The following is a 10,738-nucleotide window of genomic DNA, read 5'->3' on the forward strand; positions in this document are numbered from 1 at the left end:
ATATATATATATATATATATATATATATATATATATATATATATACACACACAATATGTATAGATGTGTATGTATGTATGTATGTAGTGTGTATGCATCATTATCACTGTCATTTAAGGTCCATTTTTACATGCTGGTATGTGTTGAATGGTTTGACAGGTTCCAGTGAACCACAGGGGCAGCATTGAGCTCCAATGTCAGCTTTGGCATGCTTTCTATGATTGGATGCCCTTCCTAATACTAACCACTTTACAGTGTGTACTAGGTGCTTTTCTCATACCAACGGCACAAGTGAGGTTGCCAAGTAACTTCCAAGATGAGAAAAGTGCAGGAAAAGGAAAATGAAAAGCCACCCACACATGACTAAGTGGAGGAGTAGTGTTTGAGAGTGAGGAAGTCTTGCTGTAGAGAAGATACATGGCTATCCCATATTTTATAAGGGTGAGTGGGACTAAGACAGATTGTAATGATAGGGTGTCGGAGCAAATACCCAATGTACAAGAGGGTTATATATGCATATATATGTATTTGTAGACAGCATAGTCAATGCTTAGCAGCATTTCATTCGTCTTTACATTCTGAGTTTAAATTCCAAGGTTGACTTTGTCTTTCACCCTTCTGGGGTTGATGAATAGGTACCAGTTATGTACTGGGGTCGATATAACTGACTAATTCTCACCCCAAAATTTCAGGCCTTGTGCCTTTATTAGAAAGGATTATTATTATTATTATTATTATTATCATCATCATCATCATTACTACTACTACTACTACTACTACTATTACTATTATTATTAAGCCAGTGAGCTGGCAGAATCATTAGCATGCTGGGCAAAATGCTAAACAGTATTTTGTCTGTCTTTATGTTCTGAGTTCAAATTCTGCTGAGGTTGACTTTGTCTTTCATCCTTTCAGGGTTGATAAAATAAGTACCAGTTGAGCACTGGAGTTGATGTAAAGAACTATCCCCCTCTCCCCAAATTTCAGACCTTGTACCTGTAGTAGAAAGGATTATTATTATTCATTTTGTGCATCATATACAAGTATGTGTGTATTCATCATTATTTTGTTTATTTTATTCAAATTTAGGAAAATTGAAGCATATCTTTGACAATTCTGGAGTGTATTGAACTTATTTTGTATGTGACTTTTGGCCCACCCTATAGATTTCATAGAGTATTTAAAGGAGTTTATTTTAAGAGTGTTCCTATTGCTCACTACTCCTGTGCATCTGCTTTGTACAAAGTCCTTTTCTGTCAAGCTGCCTGTGATCTCACTGTACCTTGTGTCCTCATGAGTACATCATATGAATTTCCTACTTGTGTATGTATGTGTATCAGATTCTATGTAAATATAAATATGTGAATATGTACTTATTGAATAATAAGTGTGAGCTACCTTTCCATACTGTAACTACCTTTCCATACTGTAACTACCTTATGATATTTCATATTGCTTTGATCTGTTAACTATCGTTTAACATCTGCTTTTGCATGCTTGCATGGTTTGGCCAGAGTTTACTGAGGCAGAATTTTTTTTGTGGCTTGATGTCACTCCTGTTTCAAGGTAAGGTGACATGTTTCTGCGGAATACTGGAAATGAGTGACAATGATTATGCAAGGTCACGACCAGATGATACAAGCATACATACACACATGTATACATTTGACATGCTTCTTTCAATTTCTGTCTACCAAATTCATTCACTAGGCTCAGTGCTATAGTAGAAAACTCTTGCTCAGCGTGCCACACAGTGGAAGTGAACCTGAAACCATGCATTTTGAAAGCAAATTTTTTGGCATACCAAGTGTGCCCCTCCTTGACTTTGTTCCTTCATACCTTTCAGAAAAATAGGTATATTTTTATGAAACTTTCCACAAATACTTTCCAGATGGTGTATATTACAATTATATTACAATTTCATATGAAAAGAAAAAACAAATATTGAAGGTTGTGCACATACATACTGATCCACATCACATATAATCTACAAAATGAAATTTGAAATTCTGAAAAAGTTGTGATGTATGTCAGTATGTATGTGTGTGTACCCACCATTTTTTTCTCACATTAAAATCTGATATAATTCTTGATATAATTCTAATTTACACCACTCAAAAGGTATTTGTAGAAAATTTAACTTAAAATAAAACATCTCTTTTTCTGAGGAAACAAAGTTGAGGGGACACACTTGTGAAGTATACCAATTTTTTAACCATATCTGCATCTAGTTTAATATGGCAAGCAAGCACAGGGAAGAAATTCCAGTGGGATGTAATTTCCAAAAGGAGGCTCTGGTGAAGTATTTCAGTGTAAGATTTGAGAGGTGGGACACTTGAATTGGGTTAAAGAAAGAAGAAAGGCATGTTTAGACAGTATAGAGTTGATTTTGTGTATTAAAAATAGAGGCCATTGTGATAGCATTGGAAGAAAGAGAAAGAAAAGAGGCGGGGCACATCCTGATGATAATGTGCCAGTGTTAGTGTGGATGGGTTTAATGAGAAAGGACATGGCTGATGAATAGTTTATTAAGCTCTTAATGTTTGAAAAAGCTCATGGGTTTAAACTCTGCTAACTTGTGTTAGAAAGAGGACATTTAATCTAGTTGTCTCAGGTATACTTAGATTGTTGATATGAAAGCTATGTAGATATGCTGGGTTAGAAAGAAGATAGGGGACAAAGTAATGAAATCTGTAATTAATCATAAAATTAAGTTTTTTGTGACTAAATTTCTATTGAAATTCACAACTTTTGTTTAAGTTAACTTTGGAAATAATGGAGAATTTAGTAAATTAACTCTGTCATTGTTAACTCTTTAGCATTCAGATTACTCTGTCAAATGTAATGCTTATTTAATGAATTATCTTGTATTTTCAAGATTTCGATGATGTATGCGTGTGTGTGTTTTAATCATATTGTAGGATAGGTGTGACAGACCAGATCTGGCCAGTTTGAAAATAAGATAGGTAGAATATTTGGGTCAGATAAGGCTGGTTTAAATTCTAATGGGTTAAGTTGCTGTCTGGAACATAATTTAGCATGGTTTTGATGGAAGGTTTCTATTTAAAACACTTTAAATCAAGAAATTTGTATCATAAGACCAAGGCGGTCTCAGCTCTTGGCTAAGGTATATTAAAATTTGATCAGTATTATATAAACCAGGTGTTAACTATCCATATCACACTGCTTGAACCATCAGCCACTTCTCCCTCAAATGACAGCTTATCTTAAAAAGAAGGGGCATATCGGATAATGTAGTTCTTGTCATTAAGACTAAAAACCTACAACGAAAAAAGCAGGGCTTTGCAACCATGTAGTTTTGGGTTCAGTTCCAGCACACAGCACCTTAGGTAATTGTCTTTTACTATAGTCCCAGGCCAACAAATGCCCTGTGTGTGAATTTGGTTGACACTCTAAACATAGCTGGTGGTGGGAAGCAAGGATCCATCTGGAAAGAAGCAGAAAAGATAGTCCAGATTTGATAACAGCAGAGAAAAAAATGTCAATGGCTTATGCTCCATAGGGATCAAAGCACTTCAGAAAGATCAAAATAAACAAAAAAACAAAAAAACACATTATTTGCAAAGCAAAGTTTTTAACCACACAGCCATGTCTGTGGTATGTGTTGAATACATAGCAAGCTGAAAACAATAGAAGAATATGTTTCTATTGTACTAAGAAATTTAATAGAAAGTTGTGGAAAACAAAATGGTAATTTGATTGATAAATATAGTTTCATAGTTTTAATTACTGTAGGAAATAGCATGAGTTATATGAATGTTATTATTAGCAGAATTTATAGTAACTGAAACAAAAGGTTGGGTTGTACATTTTCTTTTTAATGATGTCTCTCAAAGTAAAGGTGTGTGTATTACAGGAGTGTCAAGGCTGGATAGTTGAGATTCACAAAATATTATTTTACTACATGTCACGTTGGCTTATCAATATTAATATCTTCTAGGTCATCAGCGATATTAATATCATCTAGGTGTAACAGCTCAAGTTTACATTCCCTTTTTGTTTAATTTATATTTCCATTCATAATTGTCACTAGTAAGCATTCTCCTTACCCTTCCTGCTTGTTTATTGTATGCTTTCATTCACTGTCATATATTCTCTACTTTTAATGTATAGTTTACAGTCTGTGTGCTGGTGGGTAGGTATTTGGTGGTGGTAGTGTGTGTGTGTGTGTGTATTGAATATATAAAAATCTACACAGTAATGTAAAAATGCTAAGAAAAGAGGTGTCTAGAGTCTTTTAACATCTATCTGGAATTATTTCCTTTTACAAGACATCACTTTGGTGTAGTGGTTAGCTCTCCACTAAACACAGTGTTTGAGTCCTGCAGACGATGTTATGACTTTTGAAATTTCAGACATGGCTGTGTGGTAACAAATTTGCTTCTTAATTACACAGTTTCAGGTTCACTCTCACTGCATGCCACCTTGGGTAAGTGTCTTCTGCTATGACCCTGGGCTGAACAAAGCCTTGTGAATGGATTTGATAGACAGAAACCGAAAGAAGCTCATTGTGTGTGTGTGTATGTATATATATATATATATCATCATCATACATCCGTTTTCCATGCTGGCATGAGTTAGACACTCTGACTGGAGCTGGTAAGCTAGAGAGCTGCACCAGGCTCCAGTTTGTTTTGGCTTGGTTTCTTTGGCTCGATGCCCCTTCTAGCACCAATCACTTCACAAAGTGTACCAAGTGCTTTTTACAAGTCACCAGCATGGATGCCTTTTATGTGTCTCCAACATAGGTGCCTTTCACTGGCACTGGCTATGAGCACGATTTCACTTAACTTGATGTCTTCTCAAGCGCAGCAACTCACCAGAAGCCTCGGTCACTTGACATTGCATATATGAGACTCGTTATCTGAAGATCACATTTCACTACCTTCTCCCATGTCTTCCTGGGCTTACCTCTTCTGCAAGTTTTCTCCGCAATTAGAGAATATATATATGTGTGAGTGTGTTGGTATCATTGACAGTATGTGATAGTTGTAAATGAACACCACTATCATAGAAGCTGTGTCTTTTGTTTTGAATATTCATGTAAACAGGTGAGGGTAGACAGCAGGAAAAAGTACCCAGCCATAGAAAATCTACCTCGATAAATTTTGTCTGACTCATGCAAGCATGGAAATGTGGACATTAAAAACGAGGATGACGATGATCTTGTTAACGGGTAAGAACACTCAGAAGAGGAACTTCACAGAGACATTCTTTCATGGATTAACCGAAAAATTTCAAAGTAATGTAGATGTCTTCTAAGTACCAATGGGAATGTTATGAACTGCTGAACTTGGTGTGAAGCAGATGAGAAATAAATCTGCCAGTAGATAAAACAGCAATCTGTTGTATGTTGTTATTGTTTAGACCCATGTCAGTCCTGATCAAGCAGACCTATCATCAAAGGGGTTCCAGCTACCACAGACCTTAATTTCTTAGTATTAAGGATGACTTGTTTAGTAAAGCCATCATCTGAGACAGTAGGGTGTAGTTTGAAGGAGATTTGATTACCATTTCCAGCAGCTTGAGCAGTCCCATAGAGATTTGTTCATTGACATTCCTAGCTGGACCACCTCTTAGAAATGTAATGAAACACCTTTGTGGATTTGAATTTGTGAACTTCTTTCTTGCAAGTATGCTCTGGAACCCTTTCACCACTATCTTTACTCCCTTCCAGCTGCCCTCACAACTGGGTAGCCATGTATCACCTCTACAGCAAAACACCTGTGTTCTTCTATCATACTTTAGTCTTCAACACCTGGCATAAAGACACTTCCCCCATCTCTTGATGGAGGGTTTTTTTTTCCCTATTTTCATTCTTTACTTTATCTTGCAAGTTACTTGGTGACTGCACAAGTCTTTGGTGTCCTGAAAAAAATCATCTAGTACACACAAAAATGGACTTTGAATGGTGATGACGATCTACTACAAGCAAGTAGTCTCCTTATTTACTTAGCCATTTCACCTCTACAAAATCTCAAAGACTGGAATACTTACATTCTTTGGTGAACAAATGTTAAGAAATCACATCTATCTGAAATAAAAGAAATGAAGTATAGAGCAAGAGCGATAGTAACTAAAAGAAAAGCTTAAACAATGGTTTGAAAACAGCTAATCCCTGAGAATTTCATAAAGAAAGAAGTAGATTTATTCAACAATGGTTACTATTAACAGTATTTTACACTACCATGCTTGTTATCAGTTTGACAGTCTTGACAATTAATATTTACTATTTCTCTCCTTCTGTCTCTCCTCCCTCCCATCCCCTCTATCCCTCTTTTTCCTTGTCACACTGACACTCACAAGTTTCAAATTTACTTAACCCCTAGTTTACAGATTTTATTTGTAAGGCCTTACTGATAAGTTGATGCCCTTCTTTACTTGTCTAGTACACACACACTCATTCATATAACTTAATAACATACACATTCAAGCGCACCAACATTTAAAAGAAACATGCTTGTATGTTTATAAATCAATTGTGCAGTCAATTAACTTATGATATACTGAGATTTTCACTTCTACATGCAATTTATAAATGCAAGTAAAGACAGGTGTAAATGTCAAGTTTTTGGCCACATCTATTTGGCTAATTTTGTGACAATTATTAGTATTTGAGTCAAAACTCCAGTTTTTGTTTTATTTTTTTACCCCCCAGAAAAACCCTGCAACTAAGCAGAGATCACTTGTTGATCCTTTCTGTAGGGGTATTCCTAGATACTAAGATTTTATTGAATGAAAATAATGTAACATGTCCAGATGTGCATGTACCATTATTTCTACTATTAGTATAAGATGGTAGTTTCTTCCAATATGGTCACTGCCAACTGGCTGGAACCAGTAACAGAGAATATCAGTCTGCTTATTTGTGTTTCTCTATCTGAGCAATGGAGAGAGCAGATGTCAATTGCTCAGCAAGTGAGAAGTGTCCAGCTTTTGGTAGGTTATGCGACGTGTTTGCTTCGTCACTAAATGTGAAGGGTCATGGCTCAGTAGTTTGAGTGTCAGGATCACAGTCATGAGGTAGTGAGTTCAATTCCCGGGCTGGGTTGTATGTTGTGTTATTGAGCAAGACACTTTATTTCACATTGCTCCAGTTCATTCAGCTGTAGAAATGAGTTGTGGCGTCACTGGTGCCTAGCTGTATCAGCCTTTCCCCTTGGATAACATTGGTGAGATGGAGAGGGGAGGCTGGTCTTCCATAAACGACCTTGCCTAGATTTGTGTCTTGGAGGGTGACTTTCTAGGAGCAATCTCATGGTCATTCATGACATTGAAGAGATCTTTACCCTTTACATTTTTAAATGGGAGATTACCACCACTCAAATAATATCTATCTATCTATCTATCTATCTATCTATCTATCTATCTATCTATCTATCTATCTATATATATATATATACATACATACATACATACATACATACATACATACACACACACACATATATATAGTAGTCACTCGCCATGTTGTGGTTCACCTATCATACCTTCAGTACATTGCAGATTTTTCTGGCTAATGTATGTAAATTTATGTTGTGGACTTTTCAGCTGATAGGTATTTATATTATTTTAGATTTTAATTATTTCTGTGGTAAAATAAGCATTTTCATGCCTTAAAATTAATAAGTAAAAATACAGTACTGTATAACACATTAATTAATATATATTAAAAGAAAATATGTAGTGTACTGAAGATGAGCAAACAAAGAATCGCACATACTATAAAAGGAGAAGACCTGGGCACTCCTAAGAGTGTGGGGCGAGTTTATAAAAGCTTAAATATATAAAAATAATAAAATAAATATATACAAATTATAAAAATAATAATTAAAAAATGTACAAAACAGTAGTTTCTACTTCATGGATTTTCACATATTGTGAAGGGGATGGGGTTGGGACATAACACCCATGATAGTCAAGGGATTACTGTGTGTGTATGTGTATATATAATATATATATATATATATATATATATATATATATATATATATATATATATATATATATATATATATATATATAGTCTTTTATTCTTTTAGTCATTTGACTGCAGCTATGCTGGAGCACTACCTTGAATTTGTTTTCAGTTGAACAAGTCAACCCCAGGGTTTATTTTGTAGGCCTAGTACTTGTTCTATCTGTCTCTTTTGCTGAACCGTTAAGCTATGGGGACATAAACACACCAACACCAGTCGTCAAGTGATGATGGGGGACAAACACAGACACAAAGACACACACACTTAAATACATACATATATATATTGTGTGATAAGAAGCTTGTTTCCCAATCACATGGTTGCAGGTTGAGTCCCACTGTATGGCACCTTGGGCAAGTATCTTCTACTATAGCCTCGGGCCAACCAAAGCCTTGTTAGTGGATTTGGTAGACTGAAACTGAAAAAACCTGTTGTGCATTGTGTTTGTGTGTCCACCATTGCTTAACAACTGATGAGTTTATGTCCCCATAACTTAGCAGTTTGGCAAAGGAGACTGATAGAATAAGTACTAGGCTTACAAAGAATAAGTCCTGGGGTCGATTTGATCGACTCAAGGTGGTGCTCCAGCATGGCCACAGTCAAATGACTGAAACAAGTAAAAGAGTAATATATATATATATATATATATATATATATATATATATATATATATATATATATATATATATATACACACACAACAGGCTACTTTCAGTTTCCATCTACCAAATCCACTCACAAAGCTTCGAGTGGCCTGAGGCTCTATCTAATAGAAAACTCTTGCCCAAGGTTTCATGTAGTGGGACTGATCCCAGAACTATGTGGTTGGGAAGCAAGCTTCACCACACAGCCATACCTGCATATATATATATATGTTGTTGTTGTTTAGCCTACGACAACCTTCAATGAGCAGACCTTTGATGAAATCAAAGGCCTTTTCAGGAATAGTGTAAAATTATGTATGGTAAAATTCTTAATTTTAAATATAATTCTATTTATTTTTTAATTACTTTACTTATAGCAAATGCTTTTTTTTTGTTTTTCTTCTTCCTATGATAGCATGGGTTGAAAGATTCTGCAGATTCAAATATTTGCATGAATTCTCGGATCGGGTGTTTTTGCTGTTGGATACCTTTCCCTAATTATTACCATCTAATCATGAAGTGGGATTAATTGTTATTTTTTGGCTGCTTAAACTGAGGTAAGTACAGCAACATATTTTGCCTCAGCTATGGTAATTGCGAACAGCAGTTGTGCACATTAATCATTGTTACAACACTCCTGTTCCGCTACTTATATTTCTTTCAGAAAGAGACCTTTATATAATAACATTTCAGCCATCTTAATTCTTTGAACAAAATTGCAGGCATGGTAGGCATTTGTGTTGTTGTGTGAAGGAGAAGCTTACTTCCTAACCATATGATCTTTGGTTTAGTTTCATTGTGTGGCATTTTCTACTATAGGTCTGGACCAACCAAAGCCATGAGTGTAGATTTGCTACATGGAAACTGAAAGAAGCTCATCATATATATGCATATATGTATGTGTGTGTGTGTGTATACCCTTGTCTTAACATCATGTGATGGTTGTCAGCAAGCATCATTGTTATACAAGCAGTGTTGTTTGTTTCCAGTCTTCATGGAAAACATGTCTAGCTGTGAGAAATAATACTTTGCTGGGAAACAGGTGAAAGTTGGCAACAGGAAGGGCATCTGGCTGTTGAAAAATCTGCCCCAACAGATTCTGTGTGACCCATGCAAGTGCAAGCGTTGTCTTCATGTCAGCTTTACATGAAAGATATATTCACTTTCTGAAAAATGCTTTTTTTTCCACATCTTAACCCTTTCGTGATCTAATTTCAAATGAAATACACTGGATATATGTTTCAATTAATTTTGAAAATAATCAAGAATTTGGGGTAATTTAAGATTAGTAACCAAGTTCTATATTATTAAGTTGATGTTTAGAACATAACAAATAGATTGAAAAGTTCTTAGATAAAATTAAATTGGAAGCTTTTAATTTAAATATGAGCACATTAGATGTAGATATTTGCATCTTGGAACCAAGAGTGGCCTCAAGTGGGTTGTTATCACAAATGTTAATCATCATCATCATTATTTTGCAGCAACAGTTACATTGGTATTATAATCATCATCTTCATCATTTGTTTAGCATCATCTTTTTCCCATGTTATCTTGTGTAAAATGTATCTGTTTATTTAACCCTTTTCTAATCTCTGATAAGAGACACTCATAATTCTAGAATCTGATTTTAACATCATGTAGTTGGTATTCATCTTACAACCTACCTTTGCTTACTCCTGATTAACAAATGGTGCTACTTCCACTTGGCATGCTTCATCTATATACGTTATATGTAATTTTGTATTGTGGATTGATGTGGCTGTGTGGTACGAAGTTTGCTTCCCAGCCACTGTCTTCTTCTATATAGTCCCAGGCCAACCAAAGCCTTGTGAGTGAATTTGGTAGACAGAAACTGAGGCAACCTCACTAGTGCTAGTACCACATATAAAGCACCCAGTATACTCTGTTGAGTAGTTGGCATTAAGAAAGTCATCCAGCCATAGAAGCCATGTTGAGGAACCTGGCAGAACCCTCTGGCTTGTCTCTTCTTGTGAAACTGTTCAACCCATGCTAACATAGAAAAGGGAACTTTAAATTATGATGACTAATACGCGCGCACACACACACACACACACACACACGCACACACAC

The 10,738-nt window shown here is 35.5% G+C and overlaps 1 protein-coding gene across 7 annotated transcripts in view; it reads left to right on the forward strand.

Annotated features, from left to right (window-relative positions):
- The window catches only part of LOC106879599 (uncharacterized), a 218,138-nt gene that overhangs the window by 112,921 nt on the left and 94,479 nt on the right, over nt 1–10,738 (forward strand). For 3 of the 7 annotated variants that reach the window (XM_014929241.2, XM_052971874.1, XM_052971873.1), the window contains exon 2: nt 9,060–9,201. The exons of the other annotated variants lie outside the window; for them this stretch is intronic. The gene's annotated coding sequence lies outside the window, so the exon portion shown is untranslated. The remainder of the gene's footprint in view (nt 1–9,059; nt 9,202–10,738) is intronic. 7 annotated transcript variants of the gene reach the window in all.

This window comes from Octopus bimaculoides, chromosome 11 (genome assembly GCF_001194135.2).
Source record: "Octopus bimaculoides isolate UCB-OBI-ISO-001 chromosome 11, ASM119413v2, whole genome shotgun sequence".
In the NCBI taxonomy this organism is placed as follows: Eukaryota; Metazoa; Mollusca; class Cephalopoda; order Octopoda; family Octopodidae; genus Octopus; species Octopus bimaculoides.